This window comes from Mobula hypostoma, chromosome 22 (genome assembly GCF_963921235.1).
Source record: "Mobula hypostoma chromosome 22, sMobHyp1.1, whole genome shotgun sequence".
In the NCBI taxonomy this organism is placed as follows: Eukaryota; Metazoa; Chordata; class Chondrichthyes; order Myliobatiformes; family Myliobatidae; genus Mobula; species Mobula hypostoma.
The window spans coordinates 15,062,851-15,084,917 of NC_086118.1; the positions used below are offsets into that span (position 1 = coordinate 15,062,851).

The 22,067-nt window shown below is 42.2% G+C and overlaps 1 protein-coding gene and 1 long non-coding RNA gene across 3 annotated transcripts in view; one reads left to right on the forward strand and one right to left on the reverse strand.

Annotated features, from left to right (window-relative positions):
- Window positions 1-22,067, reverse strand: part of gas7b (growth arrest-specific 7b) — a 526,445-nt gene that overhangs the window by 321,752 nt on the left and 182,626 nt on the right. The gene's annotated exons all lie outside the window — the stretch shown is intronic.
- The window catches only part of LOC134360184 (uncharacterized), a 35,891-nt gene that overhangs the window by 956 nt on the left and 12,868 nt on the right, over window positions 1-22,067 (forward strand). The gene's annotated exons all lie outside the window — the stretch shown is intronic.

Below are 22,067 nucleotides of genomic sequence, written 5' to 3' on the forward strand. Positions count from 1 at the left end.
GTGGGAAGGTGCGCTGGAGCAGAGCATCTCCTGGTCTGACATCTGGCAGGCAGAACCCCAGCGCATTAGATTTATGATCCAGGCTGTCTATGATGTCTTGCCAAGCCCTGCAAACCTCCATGTCTGGGGCAACAGCGATACACCAGCATGTCCTCTCTGTCCAGGAAGAGGAACACTGGAGCACATCCTTATCAGCTGCCCTAAAGCCTTGGGGGAAGGTCGCTACCGGTGGTGTCATGACCAGGTGTTGAAGGCAGTGGCAGAGAGCATTGCGATGGCCATGACCACCAGCAAACAGAGTGGTCAGAGGAAGAACATCTCCTTTGTTAGAGCCGGAGCATAGCCCCTACATCAGCCCAGACCAGCGTCATCATCGGGCCTGCTTAGCACCGCATCAGATTGGCTGCTTCAAGTTGACCTGGGGAGGCAGCTGAAGTTTCCCAACCACATAGCAACAACTTTACCGAGACCGGATGTGGTCCTTTCTTCAGTGTCCTCGAAGCAGGTTGTCCTCATCGAGTTGACAGTTCACTGGGAGGACCGCACTAAGGAGGCAAATGAGCGGAAGCGGGCCAAGTACTAGGAGCTGGTGGAGCAGTGCTGGAGGCAAGGCTGGAGGGCTCACTGCCAGCCCATCGAAGTGGGGTGCAGGGGTTTTTCCAGCCACTCACTCTGCAGAGTTGACACCCTACTTGGCCTCACCGGGGCTGGCAAGAGAAAAGCTATCAGGACCATCACAGAGGCCACTGAGAGAGCCTCCAGATGGTTATGGATCAGAAGGGGTGATCCGTGGGCCAACGTTGCTGGGACACAAGCTGGGATCTGATCAACCCCGGCTGGGTCGCCTGGGCGAGGGTGTATGATGTTCAAAGACCCGGAACACCCGACGACCCCAGGTTACATCACTCCCAGCACATCCGCAGCATGTATCTCAGAATCACAAGTCACTTTCAAACCATTTTTTTTAAAAATGACCTAAACTAAAGGAACCAAAATAGAAATATTGCTTGTTATCACTGATATGGCAGCGAGAAAGAAAAAAAATAAATCTTATTAACTTTTGTGACCAAGAGGACCCACAGTTATTTAGTTAATGTACCATTTTAGCAAATAAATTTAATTTTGCATTGTTAATTGAACAGAAAGTACAAGCGATGGAACTGTGGTTTCCAGTACAAAACACCACACACTTAAGATCCATAAAAAAATAAATAAATTTTCATCATCTCCTGAGTTCAGAAAAGTTGAGGTGGGTTATTGAACAATACTTATAAAAAGCAAAAGACTTCAGTTTTGTAAATTTATTGTATGATTGAATTTACTTTCTGATACTAAAATAGTGAAAATAAGGCAATAAAATTGCTTAAGTGTTGGCCCTAGAATTGAGATTGTGGGCCCTACTGATATTTGAATTACTGACAGGTGAAAATCTATGGTGGCAAATTTCTGACAGTAATGACAAAAGTTTCCTTGTTCTGGATCAGCTGACTGCCAAACTGGCATAAGACTCTCCCTACAACCAGAGTAAAAATTGCTGTTTTGACCACAGCAGCATCTGTAGAATTATATTAAAGGAAAGACACGACAGACTCCTATTAGACTTTCTGACATTTTAACAGGCAGAGGGAACCACTGGCCTTGATTTTAATTACACATTTGTCAGGTGGGTAAAGTGGAAAGCAAGTTTTTACTTCCACTGAAGGTATCTGGCTGGGCAAATTGTGGGATATCCATGAATATGATTTCATTAATCTGTATTGACCTCCCACCCATTTCCAAAGTTGAACATGGGATGGCAATAAACCAATGACCCTCTGACCTCATGCAACATGCACCTGCTGTTTCTCCCCCATCCTAACCTCATGAAGTACTGTGATACAAAGATTAAATCATGAGACTAGTGGTTAGAGTTCTGATCCACTGATGCAGAGACTTAAACTTGAATCCCACCAAAGTAGCAAGACAATTTAAATTTGAGTGATTATTAAATTTCTCTGAAATAACAACAAAAGCTACTCTCATTAATGGTAACCTGAAAACTACTAGATTGACTTGCCTGATTCAATAGTAGCTTTCAGAGAAGTAAATCTGCACTTCATTCCAAGCCCGGCCTATATGTGACTCCAGTCCCACCCACATGATTAACTCTGACGGGCCTCCTCACCTCTGGAGTGGTCAGGGATGGACAAGAAATACCAGCAATGCAAGTGGCATCACACCTTTTGAATGAACAAATATGAAAAGCAACAGCTTCTTCCACCTAAGGCTGGGAGCAGTAGGATTCCTTAATTAGCTTCAGGTTTGCCAGTATAAAACCTATTTTTAAACTACAGAGACATTTTTACCTATAAACCCATTAGTTTCTTTTTTTCTTAGAGAAGCCAGTACAGATTTGGGCTTGCCTTTCTCTTTGATTAGCTGTGCTTCATGCTCCAAGTTCACTTGAAACAGACTGTTCATGTTCCAGACCCTGGTGAGATTTTGAAATCACTGTAAAATATCAAATACACATTCTAAGTAGTAAATGTGTTATTTTATTAATTTATAATCAGCCAAAAACACTAATATTTTAGTAACAATCTATAATTTTTAGATTTAAAAATCAGTGGTTCAGAATTTCTAATTATGTAACATTTTAAAAAATGAATTTATCGCTATATCTGGAACTAGAGTGAAGATGTTGATGGATCCTAGCCCTGATCGACACAGGACAAGTTCACTATAGCTATTGCTAATTGTCATGTGATGTTTCTCAGCTTTGTGAGTAGTCATTGAACTCTGGGTCAGATGCTCAAGGGACTTGAACATACTGGACTGATTTCAGATAGCAAAACTTTGTGGAAGGAAAACAAATGCTAATTGGTAACACTTCTTAGCTCATCATGCTTCTAATGTGCGCCAAACATGAATGGTCAGATGTGGACACAGCCATCTTTCTGCTCCATCAATGGATTCACTATCAGGCTCAGGCAGCTGGCTTGGTCAAAGTTGATCCTGCTTAGTATCTAGTGCGATGCTACACACTCTGTTTCAGCAAGACGTCATTACATCTGCTATCTTAGGAAGGTGTAATGACAAATTGAAAATGTTCAGTTTGTCAAAGAGCCATCAAGCATGGAAATACACCCTTTGGTTCATGTTGACCATTGTTACATTCATTGTACCCTACCCTCGTCTGTCCAACCACATTCTTGTAAAATGTCCCTAGGCTCTACCACTCACCTACACAAACTATCAACCCGCTGTCGAAGCTATCCCCAGAGGCCCAGGATATAAATAGCTCAGCATACTTTTCTCCTCCATGCGATGCTTAAGTGGATAATGAAGACAAAGCATTAAAAATTACAGTTGCCCTTATCTGGCTGTCCTGTCATACCGAACACCATACAAAGGCCTGAGTCGGAATGGTGTACAATGCAGAGGAGAAGCAAGGAATGTTTCACATTTATTTTTCGGTCCTACTGATAAATTTGAAAGTTATGAAACATATTGCAATTGGACACTTCTACCAAAACAGCACTTCTCATCGCATGTCAGATGGCTAGTGCTGATAGTCTGACATTGGCAGAGCTAAACTATTGGCCAATCCAATCTGCTGATAAAATGAGTTTGGCGTTTGTGCCAATTACACCATGAAGCAGAAATATCTCTAATTTTCCTGCTTGGAATGCAAGGTGGCTTTTGTTCCTTCTAACCTGTTGTATCAGACATTATTGTTTAAGGTAAGATGTATAGGAGTCTGAAAATAACCCACATCTCATCATTAGACAATAATGCTGTAAAACCAGATTACTGATTATTTATAGGTTTGTATTTTGTAAGTGTGTAAAAGCAAGAGGACAACCATCACTGCTTGATGTTAGTTGTCTGTGAGCATTCAGAGAAAATGCTGCTACATGTAGGCAAAACAGAGGAGATAACAAACGTCTCAACAATTTGAAGCCACATGCAGCAGGACTTTAATTCACAACTGTTTGAAATGTTTAGTAAAGTTGAATCAAATTGATTCCATTTTAACAAACTGAGTTCTTTCCAGCTTTACTCCCAAACAAGAACCTCAATGGAAAGCAAAAAGAATAACCCTATGATTTCTGTTCAAAACAAGGAAGCTTACAAAGCATTTGGAACATGACAAATGAATAACATTTTTATAAGAAGATATGAATTTATGTCTCCACATGCTTTCTTAACAAATGATTACAGAAAAGCAACCCAATTTGAGGTTGTAATGTGTCTCAAACCAGATATGTCTGATGACTAATAACTGTTGCTTGACTGTAGGTTTATCCTTTGCCACTAAAATGACTCAATCTGAACACAGTTTTGCCTCCTTGACCCTGTTCAATTGTAACATAAAAACTGCAGATATTAGAAATCTGAAAAATGAAAACACAAGATCTTGGAAACACTCAATATACCAAACAGCAACAGGGAGAGAGAAACGGTTAACATTTCAGGCCATTGACTGGAAAGCAATTAACTTTGTTTCTCACACCACAGTTGCTATCTGATCTGCTGGGGTCTTTCAGACCTTTGCGTTTTTTTTAAAATAATTTCTTTACAAATGCCATGCACTCAATTGAATTTTTTGTTCCCCATACCAGGCAATAAAATGGGTCAGAGTTATTGAACAGTGGTAATGCGTCTTGTTTTGAAAATGGAACAGTTACCATTGATGGCAATTGTATTTCCAACATTTGCGCACATTAAAGTGTATCCAATGCAGCCTCCTCTACATTGGTGAGACCCGTCTTAAATTGGGGGATCACTTCATAGAGCACCTCCGCTCCATCTGCCACAAGCGGGACCTTCCAGTGGCCGAACATTTTTAATTCCATTTCTGATTCCTGCTCCAACATGTCTGTCCATGGTCTCCTCTTATGCCAAGATGAGGCCACACTCAGGGTGGAGGAGCAACACCTTATATTCTTTCTGGGTAGCCTCCAACCTGATGGCAGCTGCATCTGGTAAACAAATTTCATGCCCCCCCCCCAACCTCACTCTGACCTTTTACTTCTTCTCACCTGCCTACTACTTCCCCTTGTGTCCCCTCCTCCTTCCCTTTCTCCTATATTCCACTCTCCTCTCCTCTCAGATTCCTTCTCCAACCCTTGACCTTTCCCGCCCACCTGGCTTCACCTATCACCTTCTAGCTAGCGTCCTTCCCTTCACCCCACCTTTTCATTCTGGCACCTTCCCCCTTTTAAGCCCAAAACATCGACTATCTATTCATTTCCATAGATGCTGCAGGGATACATCCCATGCCCTCCACCTCTTCAATAACTTCCAGTTCCCCGGTCCCAACCGCTTCATCTTCACTATGGATGTCCAATCCCTATACACCTCCATTCCCCATGAAGAAGGCCTCAAAGCCCTCCACTACTTTCTGGATAATAGACCTCACCAGTTCCCCACCACCACTACCCTCCTCCGGCTGGCGGAACTGGTTCTCACACTCAATAATTTCTCTTTTGGCTCTTTCCACTTTCTTCAGACCAAGGGTGTAGCTATGGGAACTCGTATGGGCCCTAGCTATGCCTGCCTCTTCGTTGGTTATGTGGAACAGTCTGTGCTCCAAACCTATTCTGGTGCTGCTCCCCGACTTTTCCTTCGGTACATTGACGACTACATTGGTGCTGCTTCCTGCACCCATGCTGAGCTCGTCAATCTCATCGACTTTACTTCTACTTCCACCCAGCCCTTAAAAATCACTTGGTCTATCTCAGACACTTTTCTCCCCTTTCTCGATCTCTCGGTCTCCATCTCTGGAGACAGACTGGCCACTGACATCTTCTACAAGCCCACTGATTCTCATAACTACCTCAACTATACCTCTTCCCACCCCGCCACATGCAAAAATGTCATTCCCTATTCCCAGTTCTTCCATCTCTGCCGCATCTGCTCCGAGGATGAGGTTTTCCGTTCCAGGACATCTCAAATGTCCTCTTTCTTTAAGGATCGTGGTTTCCTTTCTGTTGTCATCAATGATGCCCTCACCCGCATCTCCTCCATTTCCCGCACTTCAGCCCTCACCCCATCCTCCCGCCACCACAACAGGGACAGAGTTCCCCTTGTCCTCACCTGCCACCCCACTAGCCTCCGGATCCAACACATTATCCTCCGCAACTTCTGCCACCTTCAACAGGACCCCACCACTAAGCACATCTTTCCCTCTCCACCCCTCTCCGCCTTCCACAGGGATCGGTCCCTCCGCGACTCCCTGGTCCACACGTCCCTCCCCATGCATCTCCCACCCGGCACTTATCCCTGTAAGCGCAAGTGCTACACCTGTCCCTACACCTCCTCTCTTGCCACCATTCAGGGCCCCAAACAGTACTTCCAAGTGAGGCAACAATTCACTTGTGAGTCTGTTGGGGTCATCTATTGCATCCGGTGCTCCCGGTGCGGCCTCCTCTACATCGGTGAAACCCGACGCAGTTTGGGGGACCACTTCGTCGAGAACCTCCACTCCGTCCGCCACAACAGACAGGATCTCCCAGTAGCCACCCACTTCAACTCTGCTTCCCACTCCCATTCAGATATGTCCATACATGGCCTCCTCTACTGCCATGATGAGGCTAAACTCAGGTTGGAGGAGCAACACCTCATATACCATCTAGGTAGTCTGCAGCCCCTTGGTATGAACATAGAATTCTCCAACTTCTGGTAATTCCCTCTCCCTCCCTTCCCCTATCCCTATGTCACTCTGCCCCCTCCCCCAGCTGACTGCCACCTCCCTCTTGGTTCCGCCTCCTTCTACTACCATTTCTTGTATCCTTTCTTCGCTTTTCCTGCCTGTCGCCTCCCTGCTTCAATTCCCCTGCCCCTTTGTCTTTTCCCTTGCTGGTTTTTCACCTGGAACCTACCATCCTTCCCGCCCTCCCCCCACCTTCTTTATAGGGCCTCTGCCCCTTCCCCCTACAGTCCTGACGAAGGGTTCCGGCCCAAAACATCGACCAATCTTTTCCACAGATGCTGCCCGACCTGCTGAGTTCCTCCAGCGTGTTGTGAGTGTTGCTTTGATCTGCTCCAGCATTTGCTTTGAGGTAAAATAATCCCATTGTTGTTCTATGTAGACATTTCGTTGAACAAGCATTTGGACAAATCACAAGGCAAGTTTTCTGTACCTTCTCCATGAAACATTTCAGTGATGGTTTAGGATAGTCATACAAGTTCTTGGGCACGTAGCCAAGTGGTTAAGGCATTCGATTAGCGATCACACATTGCTCTGCGACGACACTGGTGCCAAGCTGTATGGGTCCTAATGCCTTTCCCTTAGACAACATCAGTGGCGTGGAGAGGGGACACTTGCAGCATGGGCAACTGCCTGTCTTCCATACAACGTTGCCCAGGCCTGTGCGCTGAAGTGTGAAGACTTTCCAGGCGCAGATCCATGGTCTCGCAAGACTAACGGATGCCTTTACAAGTTCTTGAGTGAAACGTCCATATTCCCCTTTGTTCTCTGCCAAAGGACGTTGTTTTCTTTTATATTTCTCCTTTCCCTGAATTATTGAAAACCAGTCACATGTTTGTTTAACCATGGGAAGCACTTCTGCTCCTCTCTAAAATATGTACAAATAGATTTCCCTTCATAGACCACTGCAGAATGATCAGTGGGAATTCATCTGATTTTCTACCATTGTTTGAGGCCAGTCATAAGACAGCAATTCTACTTTGACCCAGACTGCTGAGCTCTGCATGAAGCCTGAAACCTTTCTAGTCAGTATTGATCCCTGAGCAGGATTTTCCGCTCAGGCACAAAAGTGACAAAACAACGTGAAAAGTAAACTGTACAGAATGCTTTCAAAATGAATTCATGGTTCACAGAACAAAAGATTTCCTTGATGCAGCAAGAAAGGTGAACATCTCAGGAAGGGTAAGGCGAGAAAACACACAATGGTCCTCAGAGGGACCAGAAATGGAAAGAGTGAGCAATTTCAAGTTCCTGGGTGTCAATATTTGAGGATCTAACTTGGGCCCAACATATCGATGCAGTTACAGCAGCTATATTTCATTCAGAGTTTGAGGAGATTTAGTGTGTCATCAAAGACACTCGCAAATTTCTACAGTTGTACAGTGGAGAGCATCCTAACCAGCTGCATCAGTTTCTGGCATGGGGGCGGGGTAATGCACGGGATTGAAATAAGCTGCAGACAGTTGTAAAGTTGTAAACTCAGAATCTCCATCATGGGCACTAGCTTCTGTAGGGTCCAGTACATCTTCAAAGAGTGATGCCTCAAAAATGCGGCATCCATCAGTAAGGACCCCGATCACCCAGGACGTGTCCCTTCTCATTGCCGCCATCAGGGAGGAGAAACAGAAGCCTGAAGGCACACACTCAGCAATTCACGGACAGCTTCTTCCTGTCTGCATCTGATTTCTGAATGGGCATCGAACCCATGACAATACCTAACTACTTTTTTTGTTTCTATTTTTGCACTACTTATTCAGCGTAACTATTTAATATATATATTGACTGTAATTCAGTTTTTATTCTATTATTATAGAAAATTAGAATACCTACAGCACAGTACAGGCCCTTCAGCCCACAATGCTGGGCCGAACATGTACTTACTTTAGAAATTACTTTGGGTTACCCATAGCCCTCTATTTTTCTAAGCTCCATGTACCTGTCCAAGTGTCTCTTAAAAGACCCTATCGTATCTGCCTCCACCCCCATTGCTGGCAGCCCTTCCACTCGCCGCTCTCTGCAAAAAAAAACTTACCCCTGACATCTCCTCTGTACCTACTTCCAAGCACCTTAAAACTGTGCCCTCTCGTGTTAGCTACTTCAGCCCTGGGAAAAAGCCTCTGACTATCCACACGATCAATGCCTCTCATCATCTTATATGCCTCTATCAGGTCACCTCTCATCTTCCGCTGCTCCAAGGAGAAAAGGCTGAGTTCACTCAACCTATTCTCATAAGGCATGATCCCCAATCCAGGCAATATCCTTGTAAATCTCCTCTGCACCCTTTCTGTAGTTTCCACAACCTTCCTATAGTGAGGCGACCAGAACTGAGCGCAGTACTCCAAGTGGGGTCTGACCAGGGTCCTATAAAGCAGTAACATTACCTGTCGGCTCTTAAACATAATCCCACGGTTGATGAAGGCCAATGTATGCCTTTTAACCACACAGTAAACCTGAGCAGCAGCTTTGAGCATCCTATGGACTCAGACCCCAAGATCCCTCTGATCCTCCACACTGCCAAGAGTCTTACCATTAATACTATATTCTGCCATCATATTTGACCTACCAAAATGAACCACCTCACACTTATCTGTGTTGAACTCCATCTGCCACTTCTCAGCCCAGTTTTGCATCCTATCGATATGCAATATTATGTAACGCGTTGCACTGCTGTTGCAAAGGCTATAAATTTCACAACATATGCTGGTGATCTTTTGATTCCACTTCTGATTCCTTTTGTTCCTCTCAGGAACTCAAGGCATCCCAAGGTGCTTTATGGCCAACAAAGTCTATTCTTTTCTCACCTATACTGCAATACCACACTGGCATAGACCAGGTATGCTAAGGCATTGCACTTCAGGAGAGACAAATTCATAGCAGTTATCACAAATGTAAATACTCATCTACCTGACAGTGTTTTCCAGAGTTCAAGTGCTGTCACTTAAGTTTAATCAAGAAACTGCCTTCATCAACTATCTCCCTCCTCCAAAATGAATTCATTAAAGCACAACAAAATCCAAATGATTGGCATAAGAATGATATAACTCACAGACATTACCACATGGTTTCTGCATATGTAGCCGACTGGTCAAGTGTTACAGCATGCTGAAGAAACAAGTGCATCACTATAAAGTAATCATTGTGTTCACTTCTGTTGATATACACACTCTAGTACTTAAAGTATCATATTTCGTCAATGTAATAACGGGGTCTTGTTGACTGAAGACTCCCAACAGCTCACCAAATGTTGATATTTGAAATCCTTGTAGAGACTACTTTTCGATCATCATTCACAACCCAGAGTTTGGGCCAATACCATTGAGCAAGGGGTTTGTGGAGCCCAAGTTGAGAACCTCTAACCCAGATGGACAGTCTTACTCAAATTTCTTTATTCTGGAGATATTTCTTTGTGGATCATAAAATACAATGATAAATTGTATCCATAGTTTGGGATTTTGATTTTAGGAAATCAGTTACTTGTGTTTAAGGTATATTTAAAGTTTCACCTAAACTTTTCTAAAAATCAATTCAAGATTGGAACACTATTAATTGCAAATCAGAAATGATATCTTCTCTTCACTGACTATATCAACAGCAGCCTAGTCCATGTTCTACTCTCTCTACACCCATGGTTGTGTGGGAAGGCACAACTTGAATGTTATCCATAAATTTGCCAATGACGCAGCTGTTGATGTCTGAACCTGAAATGGTGATGAAGAGGGGTATAGGAGTGAGGTAGATCAGCTGGTTGAGTGGTGTCACAACAACTTTGTACTCAACGTCAGTAAGACCAAGGGATTGATTGTGGACTCCTGGCAGGGGAAGTTGAGGGTATATACACCTGCCCTCATCAAGGAATCAGCAATGGAAAAGGTGAACAGTTTCAAGCTACTGGATGTCAACTTCTCTGAAGACCTATCCTGGGCCTACCGTATTGATGCAATTACAAACTACAGTGGCTATATTTAATTTAGAGTTTGAGAAATTTGGTATGTCACCAAAGACTCAAGGAAATTTTTACAGATGTAGTGCGGAGAGGATTCTAACTGGCTGCATCACTGTCTAGTATGGAGGAGCCACTGCTCAGAACTGGAAAAAGCTGGAAGTTACAAGCTTAGCCAGCTCCATCATTGGCACTAATCTCACCAACATTGAGTACCTTTTCAAAAGGCGATGCCTCAAAAACCAGCATCCATTACTGAGGGCTCCCATCACTCAAGACTTGCTATCTTATTACTACCACCAAAGAGGCAATAGTGGAACCTGAAGTGATGCACTCAACATTTCAGGGCAGGGGTTCTCAACCTTTGAACCCCAGATTGCCCCTGTTTTAGGGCAACACAATACTGGAGGAAGTCAGTAGGTCCAGCAGCATCCATGGAAATGAATAAACAGGCAATGTTTCAGGCCGAGACCATTCATCATGACATCCTCATCTTAACATTTTGGCTTCTCCCCCCCGCCGTCAGATTTTTGAATGGACAATGAACCAACTCATGAACAATACCTCACTACTTTTGCTCTCTTTCTGCACTACTTATTTTTTTTTATATATTTCTTAGTTTAATTTATTGTTTTTATTTATTGACCACTGCTGCCACGAAACAACAAATTTCATGACACACATGTCAGTGGTAATACACCTGTTTCTGACATTAAATCTAATTCTGATAGTTCAAAAATTTGAGAACTACATTTGACAATTTGATCTGCTGTAAATAATGTTTAAAATACAATAATATAAATAAAACAATATTTATATTTAGTAAAATATAAAAAACAAAATATAAACAGACTTCAAAAGCTGCACATTTAAAACAACCGTCAAGCTCTACCAAGCCTAACTTTATTAGATAAACAAAGCACACTGGTGCGTTAAGTTTACCCACCACCATTTTAACTCTTTCCAAAAATTAACCCGAAAACATGCCGATACTCCCCCTTTTTAATACTTTTGATCGAGTCTCAGTCAAAGGAGAATTTCTCATGGGATACAATAATTATATGAAATATGAATCCCAGCGTTGAGAATTTTCTGTTGCCTTGTCCCATTTACCTCTGTTTTCTAATGCAAATATAGCTGTCTCAGTTTTGTATACCTTTGATAATGGTATCAATCAGATGTTGCACTGAAAATATAGTTTATCAATAATAGCCATTTAATTAAAAATCAGGAAATATATAAAGAAGATTTATAAGAATGTTGAAAGGCCATTCTCATCAGGACAGATAAACAAATAAAGGCTCTTCGCTCCAAAAAAAAATCAATATTTTATGGCTGTTAGCAAGATGGGTTTTATTGTGTACTATTAAAAAAGGGGAAATAATCAGAGTGGTTAAGATCTGGAAGTCAGAAGTTAAGAACCTAGAGCTGAAAGTGACCTGTACTAACCTTGAACATAAAAGTGCTGAGGGTGTGGGTCCGTGAATTTAGTCCATTGATTGAAGATTTATTAATGTTGCATTACATGGATCAGTGTCAGATTTTACTTGAAATGTTCCTAATATGTTTTGGGACATTTAGTTACAACGAAATAGAGATTGTGGATTTGGTTGGAGGATCAGCATTCAAGACTTCTCTCTGAATTCTATCCTGCCTCCTGTTGTGAATGTGACAGGTGAATGTAATTTCAGGCTTGAAGCAGCATGGGCTGTTATATGTCAACATGTACTGTTCCTTCACTTTCAATTTTCATATCTCCTTTTCTAAAAACTGATTGATGCCAAGGCATATTCCCACTTGACAGTGTCTCTCTCTATACCTGACATGTGTTCACATAAATGTAAATACAATTTTTCCAAGTTATTCAAATGTGGAGGATCATGACCACAGCCGCCACACCCTATTCAACCTACTTGTCAACTGAAATTGTAATACCTGGATTTTACTTCAATGGTCACAATCAATACCAGGGATGGGATACTTCAGCTTTTTTAAAATCTGAGTCTAAGATCACAAAGGGTAGTACACTCAGTGTCCACTTTATTAGATACATATGTACACATGCTCATTAATGCAAATATCTAATTGCCCAATCATGTGGCAGCAACTCATTGCATAAAAGCAGGTAGACATAGTCAAAGATTCAGTTTTTGTTCAGACATCAGAATGGGAAGAAATGTGACCTAAATGACTTTGACTGTGGATTGATTGCTGGTGCCAGACAGGGTGGTTTGAGTATCCCAGAAACTGCTGAAACTCCGAGGATTTTCATGCACAACAGTTTTTTTTTGCATGTCGCACCAGACAGTCAGCCATTCTTGTCTGGTGCGTGGTGTCAGGATTGGTCTCCTTTCAGATTAACCGGCTCACGGTATGAACGTTCCTGACTCGACCCTTTTTTTTACGAGGCCGAGTGGCTAGCTCAATGTTCAACCCCGCACAAATGGAAAGCGTGCTTGGGGGGGTGGCCCACCTTGGATCGAACTCAGGAGCCTTCTCTCTGGAGTCCAGCACTGATGACATTGCACCACCAGCCAGCCAACAGTGTCTAGAGTTTACAGAAAAAAATTGTGGAAAAATAAACAAAAGCACCTAGTAAGTGGCAGTACCGTGGGTGAAAACGCCTTGTTAATAATAGAGGTCAGAGGAGAATAGCCAGGTTAGTTCAAGCTGACAGGAAAGTGACAGTAACTCAAATAAGCACATGTTAGTTACAATATCGATATGCAGAAGAGCATCTCAGAATGCACAACACATTAAACCTTAAACTGGGTGGGTTACAGCAGCAGAAAACTATGAATATACACTCAGTGGCCACTTTATTTGGTACAGGAGGTACCTAATAAAGTGGCTACTGGGTGTATATTACTATTACCAATACAGGCATCAGTTTACGTAGCATGGATCACTGGTCACATTTATGAATCCTTTTGAACCATCAGTGTTAATTAGTGGCTCATTCATCAGCTGCATCTCCAAAGGAGTTAACAGACCAAGCAATCATAAAATTAAGCAACTAATCTGAGAGTGGAGCACAGTTTCAGTTCATCAAACCAGTGTTATTTTTCCCTCTTTCAATTGGCTGATGCTTTAACATTAGGCCATTGTTTTTATAGCTTCTATATTAACATACTGAAATAGCTTCTTTCAATGTTTTGCATGATGGCTACTCAATGAATACCCAGAACAACTTTGATGTAGTAAAATATTAAAGAGTTCAACTTGACCTCCAAGTCAACCAGCCGGAAATCTTGCAATTAATTTGCAATTTTCCCATAACTCTACTTTTCAGTGAGGTTAAACTCCTGCCTTTATCTACACAAATCACCATAATTGGCTAAATTCACTCTGGAACTGCAAGAAATATGATAGCTTTACTAAGAGCTGAGTCATATTGACCATTTCTCAGAGAACATTTCTTTCCTTCACCGTGTAAAATGAACGTAGTGCAAGTCATTGTTATAAAATGCGTCGTTCCAGTTAGAATTTAACTCTATGATCGGGTGCTTCCAGCAAATATTCCTCTGCAAATCACAACTATAAAATCTACTCTCCCCTGAGAGTGTCAGCTCATGAAATCAGCCTTTACCTGTGGGTACAAAGTTTTTTTCAATTACAAAATTAGAAACATAAGCTAGAAAATAAGTATTTACTAGCTGAACAGGTAAGATTGATTCCCAAGATTGTACTTTAAATTTTGATGCACAGAGGTGTAGTTAAAAAAAACTAAAGAAAAAAGAATGACTAATTCGTTACTTATCTATTAAATAACCAATAACCTCACCATGAGCAAAGATCAATGTTGTTTAAAGTGGGAGTTTTGTCAAAAATACAATCAAAGGAAAAATCTCTTGGCATAACGTGAATGCTTCAATCAGTGTGTGAAGCTGACAAAACATTGGTGGTTGGTGAAGAACTGCTAGCTGGCTCCATTTTCCACAGAGTATCATTCAGTTCACTCAAAGCTTACAATATGCATGTGCTTAAATCATTAATTATTAGTTTACAGTTTGGAGTGCCTAAAAAAAACACTCTAAAATAAATATTGTCTTTTTGGTGCACTGGGGACTAATAATAAATTATTATGCATGGCCATTTTCTAGAACTGATGTCTCCCTCGGAATCAAACACAATTTGGCAGAACCTGCCTGAGCTACACTTGAAGAGACTATAACTAATCTCATGTAAAAATAGAGGAATGATTTGAATTCCAATGTCATCCTCTGCAATTTCTGCAATGTTCAAAGTGCTTTAGAACTAATGATGTCCCTTTTAAGGTGTAATCACATTTAGGAAAGAGAGGAAAAAGACTTTTAAGCACAGTTATATTGGTTAGATAATTATGCTTTTTTTGGTTATGTATTAAGGTCACAGAAGTTAATTTCTCAATTTTTCCTGGAGATACTGCCAAGTCACTGATTAACATCTCATTCAGAAAACAACACATTAACAGTACAGACAGTATCCTCTCACCACTGGGCAGAAAAAGTCCAGGATTTTTTTTTTGCATTAGGTTTAAAGTTAGAGTTAGTTGGGGCTACACCCAACCAACTCAGAGCAGGTTTAGTAGTATCGCATTCTGATGTATAGGTGAGCTTAACTGAGTTAGAATCATGACGTACTTGGACAGAAATCCCAATTTTCTACTTAAATGTTTTATTCATCTCAGACTCAGTGCCTTTGCAGGTGAAGTACATGGAGACATTGGCAAAGACGTGGATATATACAACAACCAATTGAAATACACTGTTGCCATGACACAGGCTAAGGAAAACAGTAGAATGTGCTCATGGACCAATGAGAGCCACTCACATGCATAATCTGTCTCTGTACTGGCTATCACTCCTGATCACAGTTGTTCAAATTCAGTGTGTACCCCTGAGAGTACACACATAAAAGTTGCTGGTGAACACAGCAGGCGAGGCAGCATCTCTAGGAAGAGGTACAGTCGATGTTTCGGGCCGAAACCCTTCGTCAGGACTAATTGAAAGAAGAGCTAGTAAGAGATTTGAAAGTGGGAGGGGGAGGGAGAGATCCAAAATGGTAGGAGAAGACAGGAGGGGGAGGGATGGAGCCAAGAGCTGGACAGGTGATTGGCAAAAGGGATATGAGAGGATCATGGGACAGGAGGTGTAGGGAGAAAGAAAGGGGGGGGAGAAAGCCAGAGGATGGGCAAGGGGTATAGTGAGAGGGACAGAGGGAGAAAAAGGAGAGAGAGAAAAAGAATGTGTGTATGTAAATAAATAAATAACGGAAGGGGTACGAGGGGGAGGTGGGGCATTAGCGGAAGCTTGAGAAGTCAATATTCATGCCATCAGGTTGGAGGCTACCCAGACGGAATATAAGGTGTTGTTCCTCCAACCTGAGTGTGGCTTCATCTTTACAGTAGAGGAGGCCGTGGACAGACATATCAGAATGGGAATGGGATGTGGAATTAAAATGTGTGGCCACTGGGAGATCCTGCTTTCTCTGGTGGACAGAGCGTAGGTGTTCAGCGAAACAATCTCCCAGTCTGCGTCGGGTCTTGCCAATATATAGAAGGCCGCATCGGGAGCACCGGACGCAGTATATCACCCCAGCTGACTCACAGATGAAGTGTCACCTCACCTGGAGGACTGTCTGGGGCCCTGAATGGTGGTGAGGGAGGAAGTGTAGGGGCTTGCGTAGCACTTGTTCCGCTTACAAGGATAAGTGCCAGGAGGGAGATCAGTGGGGAGGGATGGGGGGGACAAATGGACAAGGGAGTCGCGTAGGGAGCGATCCCTGTGGAAAGCAGGGGGGGGGAGGGAAAGATGTGCTTAGTGGTGGGATCCCGTTGGGGGTGGCGGAAGTTACGGAGAATAATATGTTGGACCCGGAGGCTGGTGGGGTGGTAGGTGAGGACCAGGGGAACCCTATTCCTAGTGGGGTGGCGGGAGGATGGAGTGAGAGCAGATGTGCGTGAAATGGGGGAGATGCGTTTGAGAGCAGGGTTGATGGTGGAGGAAGGGAAGCCCCAATGAACTCATGAACACTTCTCTCCCTCTTTTTTGCACTACCTATTTATTCTTTTACGTATACTTCTTATTCCAATTTATAGTTTTTATTACTCCTGTATATACTGCTGCCACAAAACAAGAGATTTCACTGTATACCGGTGATATTACACCTGATTTTGATTCTGCTTGATGCTGCCACAAAGTGCCCAGAAGTAATAAGGCACCCTTCACTCCTGCACTAAAGTCCTTTTGTTTGACAGTCACCTAAGAAAAACTAAATTCCAACTATACTTTACTAGGTAGTAGTTAAATTGTTTCAGTTTAACCCTCTGCTAGCATGCATCATTGCCTAATGACTGTATTTAAAGACTTCTTTCATCTTGATGAATGTTCTGACGAAAGATCTCCGACCTGAAACATTAGGTTTCTTTCTCCCTAGAAATAAACTCCCAAACCTGCTGAGTACTTCCAGGACCTTCTCATCCCCCATTCCAGTATCTTCTTGCACCACACTGAATTTGCTTCCCGTGTTAGTGTTTTGACTTTTTCAAATCATTATTTCTGAAGAAATATGTAGACTGAAATAAATTAAGTGATACATAGGTAACAACACAAGAAAATCTGCAGATACTGGAAATCTTAAGCAACACACACAAAACATACTGCCTGGCCGGCTGAGTTCCTCCAGCATTTTGTGTGTTTTGCAATACAGGTAAGTTAATTACTCCTTTGAAACCTGCAAAGATGAAAGGGGGTGTCACTCACTAATTTGAGAAAGGAAGGGTAAACTAAATACTGTACACCCAGGTAGGTATATTTTGATTAGTGCAACTCTTTAGCTTATCAGAAATCTAAATAGCAATAATGACAAAATAGTAGAATTGATTATGGGTTACAATGGCCCAAGTCAAGAAATAAAAATCAATTTGGATCTTCCAAATAGATTTCAGAACTGTGCTGCCAGCACTTCAGGGGTGTTTAGATCTGTGAATGCTGAAGAATCCTGAACTAGCGGAAAAAAATTAAAAATTAGTCTTCATTGGCAAAGTTGGTGAGTGGGACGGAGAAGACAAAGGAGATGAAAACACAAGGGAATATATTGAGCTGATAATAGCAAGGATGTGGGACATACATGTGGGTCAGTCTGTACTAATGGAGAGAGAAAAATTGAGCTAAGTTACTAGTTAAGTTATAGTTTGATGCAAACATGTGAAGAAAACCTTCCAATTTACTCCACAATGGATCCCTGAAATTTTAATCCTCGTTATCAGTAGAATAAAGCTTGATTTTTAAATTAACATGCCATACCAAATGGAAGGTTGATCTCCAAGACGTGCAACGATGATGAGGTTGACTTTACCAGAAACTGTTTTAAGGGTAACGAATAAACTCCTTTCATGCTTCCAATCAAGTTCAAGTATCAATTATAAGCGATCTTTCAATGACCAACTCTGTCATCTTCATCAGGGATGCTTTAAGGGCAACTTTCTTGCATTTTATTTCCCTTTCCACTTTCCTTGACTACAATTTGAACAACTAGATGAAACTTACAAGAAGAAAGGAGCTTAAACTTTTACAGACTAAAGTATTTGATGATTTCTCTGATGAACGTAGGTCGTGCTGTTGAATCATAGCTCTGGTGACATGGATTCATTTCTGCCCATTGGTGCTGTTTGTGTTTCCCTAGACGCTCCTGCTTCCTCTCACATCCCAAACATGTGGGGTTTTTAGTGAATTATCTACAATATATTACCTCTGGTGTAGGTAAGAAAATTGGCAGGTGAGGAGGCGATTAATAATGTGTGTTAAAGAAATGGTGACAGGAAAGTAAAAAGAGGAAAGGGGTTGATGGCATTGCTGGTAAACTCGGTGGGAGGAGAAGATGGCAGCGCGACACAGCTCGCAGCGGCCACTCCAGTGGTTATGTCTGTTATTTGTCAAGTAGGGTGCCGTGCACAATCCTGATTTGATGGAGACGGACGTGAGAGCACGGAGGAACATCTGGTGAAACTTCTGAAATGCCTGTTTCGCTGCTGCTGCTACTGTGTGGTCCAGGATCTCCGGAGGGGAAGGCCCCGAGTCCTCGGCTTTGCTTGTTGCTCCGCAGCCGGGGCGGGGTTGTAGTGCTTGGCAGAAGACAGTGCTCGGAGAGGCTGTGTCGGAGGGGCTGGTCAGAGGCTCGAAGTTTTTGGATGGACTCAAGAGTCTGCTATGGTCAGGTGCTTCCAATGGTGTTGCATCGGCAAGTTTGTGGTGCTTGGAGGTTCATGGCGAGGAGAGTTTATCCCTTCTGCTGCCTGCGTGAGATGATGAGTCTATCAGGACTTCGAGACTTTTTTTTACTGTGCCCACGGTCTGCTCTTTATCAAATTACCGTACTGCTTTGCACTGTTGTAACTATATGTTATAATTATGTGGTTTTGTCAGTTTTGGTCTTGGTTTGTCCTGTGTTTCTGTAATATCATACTGGAGGAACATTGTATCATTTTTTAATGCATGCATTTCTAAATGACAATAAACGAGGACTGAGTGTCCTCATAATCTAATGATTTGATGGGCAAAATGGCTGCCTTCTAGGATGTAGGAAAGATAAGCCACATCAAGTTCTGCTTTGATACTGGTGCATTTCAGTCATTAAGAACTGATAGATCAGTTGGTTCAGGATTAACACTGCTTTGTAAGTAGAGGAGTTATATTGATAAATCAGAATCAGGATCAGATCAGAATCAGGTTTAATATCACTGGAATATGTTGTGAAATTTATCTTAGTGGCAGCAGTACAATGCAATCCATAATAATAGAAAACATGAGAGTTACAGTAGGTACATGTATTTTAAGTAAGTAGTGCAAAAATAAAAATTAAAAAATACTGAGGTAGTGTTCATGGGTTCAACAACCTTTCAGAAATTGGATGGCAGAGGAGAAGAAGCTGTTCCTGAATTGCTGAGTGTGTGCCTTTGGGTTTCTGTACAGGAAGATGGGTTAGCAATAGCACTCTAAAAACAACATGTCACTCAAATTACATTATATATTTTGCTTCGTATTCCATCATTTAATGTTTAATGCAGTGTTACTTTTAAAAGAGCAGTTATGCTTTTCATTTACATTCTAGTATCAAATTGTATTTGAGATTCTTTATTTGTATTTGGTTCCTGCAGTTTGATGAAATCCAATGAAGTGGCGTATTAGAGACAAAGCATACATCCCAGTTGTAGACTGCAGGAAAACTGAAAGAATAAGGAGCTGTAGAAGTATGAAAGAAATGGTGATCATGATCCAAGCAAATATTTATATACCTCAGCACAATATTAAAAGCAGGCATGGATTGATTTTTTTTTTGGTTGTTTGCAATGTGGTTGGCTCTGATAAGGCCAGTCTTTATCACCAACCCCTAAATTCCCTTTGGAAAGAGATGATGGGCCACTTTCTTAAACCACTGCCCATAAAATGCTGAGGAGGGAGTTCCAAGATCTAGACCCAAGAATGATGAAGGAACAGCAATATGTTTCCAAATCAGGAGACACAAGACAAGATTGTTGGTTTGGTGGGATCATGGTCCAGAGGTTGGTAAAAGTAGATGTCAGAGAGTTGCAGTCTGGTCTCTGCAAGGCAGAGCTCAGTCAGCCAGGCTACAACAGCACCACATTTATCTGTGTGTTTGATTGTTGAGGGGGTCATTATTCAGGAGTACATAACAGGAGGTGTACTTCCAAGTCCGAATGATATGTGATTTAAAGAGGAACCTGGAATGATGGTGTTCCTGCTGAATTTAGATTTAAAATTATCCTCTTCAATCTGCTCAATAAAAGAGATCTTTCAGCAGCATAGGAAGGTAACATGACAAACTTCTTTACAGTAATTTTTTCTGCAATGAAACATTCAGTGTTAAATGCCTAAACCCCCACACCACCAATGTCTAGGGTAAAACAAATTTGCACATAGTAGGAAGTTTTAAATATTACAGTCCCAGTTTTAAAAAACTACATTCTCTTAGCAACAAAGGCAAAATAGAAGATGACTCAGTCATATTTGAAAATGTCTGTAACTTATTCTGGTATTAGTTGACACATGTAGTGTTCAGGAAACAAATCGGGGAAAGCTGTTGTCTACATTCCTTTAACAACCAGTCGAAGAGCACAGTAATGATCTGTTGCACATTCAGAGCGGTGAGCCAGTTGTGCTGACCATGCAGATGAAAATCAGAGAACTGCAGGGACTAAAAGTCTGAAACAAAAAAATACTTAGCCATTCAAAAACAGACTTTTAAGTTAAAGATCCTTGATGCTAAAAATGAGAAAACAAATAGTTTGAAGATGCAGAAGCAGCGTGAGGGGATCAGATAGGTCAAAGAGAACATCTCTGACAGGGTGGCCTATTATGTAAATCTGAACTGGCTGATTGCTAAATTAATTCAGGCAGTTAACAGACTCAAAGATCCAAAATACATTTATTATCAAAGTATGTATGTAGTATACAACCCTGAAATTTGTATTCCTACAGACACCCATGAAACCAAGAAAACAATGGGCCCTGTACAAAAAAAAATAAACATCAAGCCACCCCCACTTCCCTGCACAAAAAAAAAACAAATTGTGCAAATGGCAAGAGAAAAAAAACAAGACAAAAACACAGAATATGAAAGTCTAGGCATATTCGGTTTCGTGCAGTTTGTCAAAATAGTCCAATGGACCGCACGGCGTCTTTGGGCAAAACGAGGGGAGCTGGTGTCTGCCTACTTATCAACAATGCGTGGTGCTCGGACACAGTGGCACTGACAAGCTCCTGCAGCCCGGACCTGGAACACCTGTCGGTGAAGTATTGCCCTTAATATCTGCCACGGGAATTCACCTCAGTCATACCGACAGCGGTCTACATTCCCCTCCAGGCGGACGTGGAGTGTGCTTTGAACACACTGTATGCTAACATTAGTGAACTTGAGACCAGGTATCTGGAGGCTTTGCTCATTACAGCCGGGGACTTTAACCAGGCCAACCTCAGAAAGGTGCTGCCAAAGTCATACCAACATGTCTCCTGCCCCACTAGAGGCCCGAATATACTTGACCACTGCTACACAGCAGTCAAGGATGCCTATCGTTCCATCCAGCGACCTCACTTCAGAAAATCGGGCCATCAGGCCGTACTCCTCCTCCCAGCTTACAAACAGAAACTGAAGCGGGACGTCACAGTGTCAAAAGTAGTGTCACGTTGGACGGAGGAAATGGATGAGGTCCTCCGTGACTGCTTTGAATCGGTGGACTGGTTAGTATTCAAGGACTCAGCAGCTAACCTCGATGAGTATGCATCCGCTGTCACTGACTTTATTTGGAAATGCACGGAGGACTGTGTGTCTCGCAAGACAATCCGGGTATTCCCTAACCGGAAACCTTGGATGAATTATGAGGTCAAGTCCCTTTTGAAGGCTAGAGCTGCGGCTTATAGGTCCGGGGATACCAGC